The sequence below is a fragment of the Elephantulus edwardii genome, unplaced genomic scaffold (assembly GCF_000299155.1).
Source record: "Elephantulus edwardii isolate Elephantulus edwardi_28Jun2011 unplaced genomic scaffold, EleEdw1.0 scaffold00086, whole genome shotgun sequence".
Classification (NCBI taxonomy): Eukaryota; Metazoa; Chordata; class Mammalia; order Macroscelidea; family Macroscelididae; genus Elephantulus; species Elephantulus edwardii.
This window is the reverse complement of record NW_006399836.1, coordinates 6,842,125-6,849,524: the sequence shown is the minus strand read 5'-3', so window position 1 is coordinate 6,849,524 and position 7,400 is coordinate 6,842,125. Positions and strand designations below refer to the sequence as shown.

General features: G+C 44.4%; 1 pseudogene; it reads left to right on the top strand.

Annotated features, from left to right (window-relative positions):
* The first annotated feature begins 5,519 nt into the window (after positions 1 to 5,519).
* LOC102850461 lies at positions 5,520 to 6,381 on the top strand (annotated as a pseudogene).
* The last annotated feature ends 1,019 nt before the right edge of the window (positions 6,382 to 7,400 follow it).

The window sequence follows — 7,400 nt, the reverse complement described above, 5'->3', positions numbered from 1 at the left end:
TTGCATCTCTCTCAGAGCTAGGGATTTTGAACATTTCTTCATGTGCTTGTTGGCCATCTGAATGTCTTCCTTGGTGAAGTGTCTGTTCATATCCTGTCAGCAGAGTTTCTTATCCCTAGGACTACGAGGGTTCCATGGCAGACTCATCAAAATAGAGTCTACCTTAAAGACATGTTGTTGTTGTTGTTGTTGTTGTTACGTGCTGTCAGGTCGCCTGAAACTCATAGTGATCCTATGCACAACAGCTCTGAAGCCTGCCCTGTCCTGAGCCTTACTGACTCAGACACACCTACCCCCGCCCCTTGCCCCAGTTATGGTATCAGTCCATCTTATCCAGGGTCTTCCTCTCCTGAACTATCCTTCCACCTTCTAAGCATGATGTCCTTCTCCAAGGATTGGTCCCTCCAGGCCACATGCCCAAAGTATGCGAGATGGAGCTTCAAAATCCTAGCCTCCAAGGAGAAACTTGGTTTAACCCTCTCTAAGACAGACCTGTTTGTTTTCTTAGCAGTCCATGGTTTGTTCAAGACCCTTTTCCAAAACCACGACTCAAAGGCATCATTTCTTCTTCTGTCATCTTTATTCATCTCTCTGATGCACAGCAAGTAATTGTGAAGACCATGGCCTGGATCAGGTGCACTTTGGTCTCTAGACTGACATCATTGCTTCTCAGAACTCTGGAAAGGTCCGTGACAGCAGATTTACCTAATGCAATTCATCTTTTTATTTCCTTACTGCTGGTGCCAAGAGTGTTGATTGTTGAGCTGAGCAAGCTGTAATTGTTAACAACCATAATCTCTTCTCCATCCGTCATGGTGCTGCCAAATGGATGGAATAAAAACTTTGGGATCTTCATTTTGCTGGTGTGACATAACTCAAAAGAGTGGTGTGGGATGAAGGGAACAGCTGCAGACATCCATTACTAAGGACGTGGAATGTATAATGTATGAATCAAGAAAAATTGGAAGTTGTAAAGAATGAAAGGGGAACACTTGAAGATTGAAATCCTGGGCATTCATGAGAAGTCAAGATCCCAAGTGTATGAAACACAATGTATCGTAATGATTGAAAGCAAATGAATTTTAAAAGTATTTCAAGATCTATGCTACCAAGCTGAAGGTGGGTGATTTTAATCTGCGGTCCTCGGCTGCGTTCAAATTGTTTTCCTGTCAAACATTCTTCTATGTGGTATAGCACTGGTCTGTGCGTTGCTGTACAGAGGTAACTCGTGGTTGCTGTGATGCTGAAGTCTGTGACAGTGATGTGCCAATCGTGGTAATGGGTACCCATGGTGGACAGTGTTGGCTGGAGCTTCCCGACTAAAACAAGCCTGGAAGCAGGAGCTGCATCCACTTCCGAAATGGCTTGCCTCCGGAAACTCTATGTACGAACAGTGCTCAGGCCTTTCGTTCATAGGGTCGCTATGAGTCGTCTACGACTCAACGGCACCTAACAACAACAACAGTCCTGAAGTGCAATACCATCAGTTGTTGTGGTGATGGTTGTTATGTTCTGAGTCACCTGTGACTCATAGCGACCCTATGTACAACAGCCCCGAACCCTGCTTTATCCTGTTCCAATCTTATTGTCTCTGACACACCTACCCCCATTACTCCAGTCACTGAGTCAATCAGTCTCATAGAGGGTCTTCCTCTCCTGCACTGTCCCTCCACCCTCCTGAACATGAGATCCCTCTCCAAAGACTGATCCCTCTCTTGCAACATGTCCAATGTATGTCAGTCAAAGCATCAGAATCCTTGATTCCAAGGAACAGCCTGGTTTAACCCTCTCCAGGATGAACCTGTTCATTTTCTTAGCAGTCCATGGTGTATTCAACACTCTTTTCCAACACCACAGCTCAAAGGCATCAATTCTCCTTCTATCCTCCCTAGTCATTGTCCGTTGCATAGCAAGTGATTCCAAATAACATGGTGCACCTTAGTCTCCAGACAGACCTCATTAATCTTTAGAACTTTGGAGAGGTCTCTGACAGCAGACTTTCCCAACACAATATGTCTTTTAATTTCCTGGCTGCTGGAGACAAGAGAGTGTTGATTGTGGAGCCAAGCAAACTGAAGCTATCAACAATCTCAATATCTTTACCATCCGTCACAATGCTATCAGTTTCTTTATATTGAGCTTCAATCCATATTGAAGGTTGCAGGCCTTGATCTTCTGCAGCAAGCACTTCAGGTTCTCCTCAGTTTCAGCAAGCAGGGTTGTGTCATCTGCATAACACAGATTGTTGATGAGTCTTCCTCCAATCCTGATGCCACATTTCTCCTCAAAGAGCCCAGCTTCCCGGATAATCTGTTCTGCATACAGATTGAAAAGCTTTGGAGAAAGGACACATCCCTGGCATACACCCTTCCCAATTTTGAACCATGCAGTGTTTCCTTGCTCTGTTCTGACAACTGCCTCCTGGTCCAAGTATAAGTTTTGCATTAGAACGATCAAGTGTTCTGGGATTCCCATTCTTCTCAGAGTCAGCCATAGTTTGTTATGATCCACACAGTCAAACACCTTTGCATAATCAATGAAACAGATAGACATTCCTCTGGGTAATATCCGTATGCGTACACTGTTGTTAGGTGCCCTTGAGTCAGCTCAACCCTCATGAAAACTCATCAGCATACGCCAGCCTCCCAGCCTCTGGTGAGCTCAAGTCCATTGTCACGGTCAGTCCGTCTCCTCAGGGCATCTGGTTTATCTGACCCTGTTGTCCATCTGTTTCATTGCTTTCTGCCTTTTATTCTATCCTTCCATTTCCTCTGGTTTATTTTTCTGTTCTTGGGATAGCTTCTTGAAATGGGTGCTTACTCGTTACTTTCAGTCTTTTCTAGTGTAAACATGTAAGGTCAAAAACTTACTTCTAAGTAGTACTTGGGTGGGACAAATAGTTAAGCACTCAACCACTGGCTGAAAGGCTGAGAGTTCAAGCCCACCGAAAGGTGCCTCGGAAGACAGATCCTGTGGCCTTTGAAGACATGCGCATCACACGTGAGATGAAGTCTCAACCATCCTTGCTTCTTAGGGCCACTGTGGTTGCACTTCTTCCACAAAACATTTGTCTGTTCTTTTTGAAGTCCAAGGTGTATTCAATATTCTTCGCCAGCACTTGAACTTCAAAGGTAACTAACCATTTAGACCCAGTACCAGCCTGAGCACTAAGCAGGGTCCAGGAAGGGCCTGACTGTGTCAAGCATTCACCCTTTGATCTACGCAACGTTAGAAAAACTACACATCTAAGTGCAGTCCTGAGGGGGCCACTGTATTGAGGAGTGGGGATGGCAGCCACGTACCAGCTGGTATGGCACTATTTTGGTACTTTAGCAACCTGAATGACTGTCCTGTGAGCACTAGGAAAATATTATCCCTCTCTACAAACATCAGAGGAGTGCAATCAGTCACTAGAAATGTTCTTATAAAGAAAACTCAGGCTCAAACGCTTCACCTGTGAGTTACAAAAGAGAGTTAAGGAAGAAATCATTCCAGTCCTAATCTAAATTTTCCATATAAAAGAAAAAGAGGCCAAACTCCCCCAAATCCTTTTATGATAAGGATCACACAGGCTGATGTCAATGAAAAGAAAACAAAACAAACCAAACCTGGTTGTGTATAAATATGATAAGGCATCATGACCAAATTGAGTATGCAAAGTTGGTTTAACATAGGAAAAGTAATTCACCATGACGTTGTTGTTGTGCTGTCGAGTTGCCTGTGACTCATAGCAACCCTGTGCACAATAGCTCTGACTTCGACACACCTACCCCAATTGCCCCAGTCAGTGTGTCATTCATTCCATGTCATCTAGGGTCTTCCTCTCCTGCACTGTCCCTCCACCCTTCCAAGCATGATGTCCTTCTCCAAGAACTAGTCCTTCCTGACAATATACCCAAAGTATGCGAGACGGAGCTTCAAAATCCTTGCCTCCAAGGAGCAACTTGGCTTTATGTTCTCCAGGACACACTTATTTGTTCTCTTGGCACTCTGTGGTATGTTTCATACTCTTCTCCAGCACCACAACTCTAAAATATTACAGATGAAATATCTGATTTCAATAGAGCCAGGAAAAGTCCAAGTCCCACATCTCTTGACATTCCCCTTGAACCACGACAAGACAAGGATGCTGGCTATTCTAATCCCTATTTAACGTTGCACCGGCTATCCTAACCTCTGTTGCCTAATACGGAATCATCTGTGGTAGCTTGCATGTTGCCATGATGCAGGAAACTGGACCTCCGAATTCCAAATACCAACAGGGTTACCAATGGTAGACACGTTTCAGGAGCACTTCTGCACAAGGACAGAACAGAAAGAAAGGCCTTGTGATCTACTTAAAAAAAATCAGCCAGTGATCGTATGGATCACAGAAGAACTTTATCCAATACAGTGCTGGAAGGATGCACCCTGAGGTCGGAAAGATCAAGACGATGACACAAGAGCAGGCGATGCTTTGTTCTGTTCTGCATAACGTTGCTATGAGTCAGAGGCAACTCCATGGTAACCACAAGTCACAGATGAGTACTGAGCACTTGAAATGTGGCTCGTCCCAACTGAGACATATTCTAAGAATAAAAGACCTGCCAGCTTTCAAAGATTAAGTGCAAAAAACCACTTCCAACTTATTAATAATTTTTAAACTTATAACATGTTGAAATTGTGTTTGTGATATATTGGGCTAATAAAAATATGTTGCTAGAGTTCATTTCACCTGTTTCTTTTCCTTTTTTAAATGCACCTGTTATTCTTGTCATTATGTGTCATCGTGAGACTATTACTCACAGCGGTCCTATGAGCAATGGCTCTGAACCCTGCCCTGTCCTGACCCAACCTCACAGTCTCTGACACACCTGATCACATTGCCACAGTCACTGTCAATCTATCTCATCCAGGATCTTCCTCTCTTGTGCTTACCATCTACCCTTCCAAGCATGATGTCCTTCTCCATAGACTGGCCTCTTTTGATAACAGGACCAAAGTATGTGAGATGAGGTTTCAAAATTCTTGCCTCCAAGGAGTAACCTGGGTTCACTCTCTCCAGGACAGGTTTGTTTGTTCTCTTGGCAGTCCATGGTATGTTTAATACTCTTCTCCAGCACTAGGACACAAAGACATTGATTTCTTCTTCTGTCATTCTTATTCATTGTTCAGCTCTCAGATGCATAGTAAGCAATTGGGAAGACTATGGTCTGGATCAGGCACACGTTATTCTTTACTGTAAAATTGTCAAAATACTCAAGCTATATATGTAACCAGCATAGATGATTTGCATTAGATTCCTGTTGGGCGGTGCTATCCTAAACAGTAAGTGATATGACAAAATAAACAAAAGGTAAGTATTAGAAAGAAATAAAACTGTTATTATATTCAGATTTTACAAAGAGAAGCCAAAGTATTCTTCAAAATGTCCTTCTTGATTAGAATTAATAAAAGAACATAGAAAGCTCTAGCCAGATGCCCTTTTGACAGTGACATTGTCTTTAAACCCTACAGGGCAATCCCTGATGACCACCATGATGCCCAGGGAAGACAGGGCAACCTGGAAGTCCAACTACTTCCTTAAGAGCATCCAACTTCTACACAATTACCAGAAATGCTTCATCGTGGGTGCAGACAATGCGGGCTCCAAGCAGGTGCAGCAGATCTGCACATCCTTCCTTGGGGAGGCTGTGGTACTGATGGGCAAGAAGACCATCTGGGGCCTCCTGGACATCGACCTGGCTCTTGAGAAGCTTCTGCCTCACATCTGGGGGGATCGTGGGGTTTGTGTTCACCAAAGAGGAGCCTGCTGAGATCTGGCCAACACGGTGATGGCTGCTGCCCGTGCGGGACCATCGCTCCATATGAGGTGGTGCCAGACCACCTCCTTCTTCCAGGCTTTGGGCATCACCACTGAGATGTCTAGAGGCACCACTGGAATTCTAAGTGATGCTCAGCTGATTAAGGCTGGAGACAAGGTGGGAGCCAGCGAGGTCACCCTGCTGAACAAGCTGAATATCTCTGCCTTCTCCTTCAGGCCAATCTTCAGGCAGGTGGTTGAAAACAGCAGCGTCCACAATCCTGAAGTGCTTGACATCACAGAGGAGGTTCTGCACATCCGCTTCCTGGAGGGCGTCCACAACATTGCCAGCGTATGTCTGTAGATCTGTTACCCTGGCCTCAAGACCTCACTTGATCATTAACAGGTATAAGAGGGGTCCTGGCTGTGTCTGTGGGGACTGAGTACACCTTCCCCTGGCTGAAAAGGTCAAAGCCTTCATGGCTGGTCCATCTGCAGCTGCAGCTGCTACTTCTGCTGCTGCTGCCCCAGCCAAGGTTGAAGCAAAGGAAGAGTCGGAGGAGTCAGACGAGGACATGGCACTCGATCTCTTTGACTAATCACCAAAAAGCCACCAGCTCTACCAGCTTTGTGAAATGAAGAAATAATGGCTTTATTATCTAAAACGAGAAAGAGAGAGAGAGAGAGAACCTGGAAAAAAATCTGGATAAAAATCAATCCACAAGCACCATATGGTGCCCAGCTACCATTTGATCAAAGATTATTATGGAAGAATCCAGATACAAGAGGGGAAAATGTAGAACATAATTTCAAATTCTCATGAATTCTAGACTTTCTGGAGCAGCAATGGAGGATGGATGAATCCCTGAGATAATCTTTAAACCTTAAACCAAAAAACATTCCTGAAGTCTTCTTAAAACCAACTAGTCTAAGGTTTAGCTTGAGCATTAGGCTCTTTTAAAGATTATTTATATGGGATCAAAGTGATGAAGCAATTTAAAAGATTATGTAGGAAACTTAGGATAAGTTATGTTAGTGGGGATGAACAACTCCGTAAAGGAAGGTGAGGATAGTTGTATAAGGAATGTCATTAATGTCCTTGAAATATACAGAAGTAGCCAGTGTGTTTTTTGCTGTGTATATTCTCAACAACCAACAGCAACAAAATAGTGAGGGGGGAAAATGTCACTATTATATAAAGGAGACCTGGGTGCACTGTGATGAAGCGTCCAGCTGCCAATCAAAGGGTTTGAATCAGGTCTGTAACCAGTTTCTCCAGGGGAGGAAGATGTGACCGTCTTCTGTAAAAATGACGGCCTTCAAAACCCTGTGGAGCATGTCTCTCCTGTCCTACACGGTCACACGAGTCAGAACGGACTTTATGGCAATAGTCTGGGTTTTCACTTTATGTTGTTGTTGTTATGTGCCGTCGAGTCGCCTGCGACTCATAGCGACAACATATGTACAACAGCCCTAAACTCCGCTCTGTCCTGTGCCAATCGCACTCTCTGATACTCCCATCCCCATTATCCCAGTCACTGAATCAATCCACCTCATAGAGGGCCTTCCTCTCCTGCACCGTCCCTCTACCCTCCCAAGCATGATGTCCCTCTCCAAG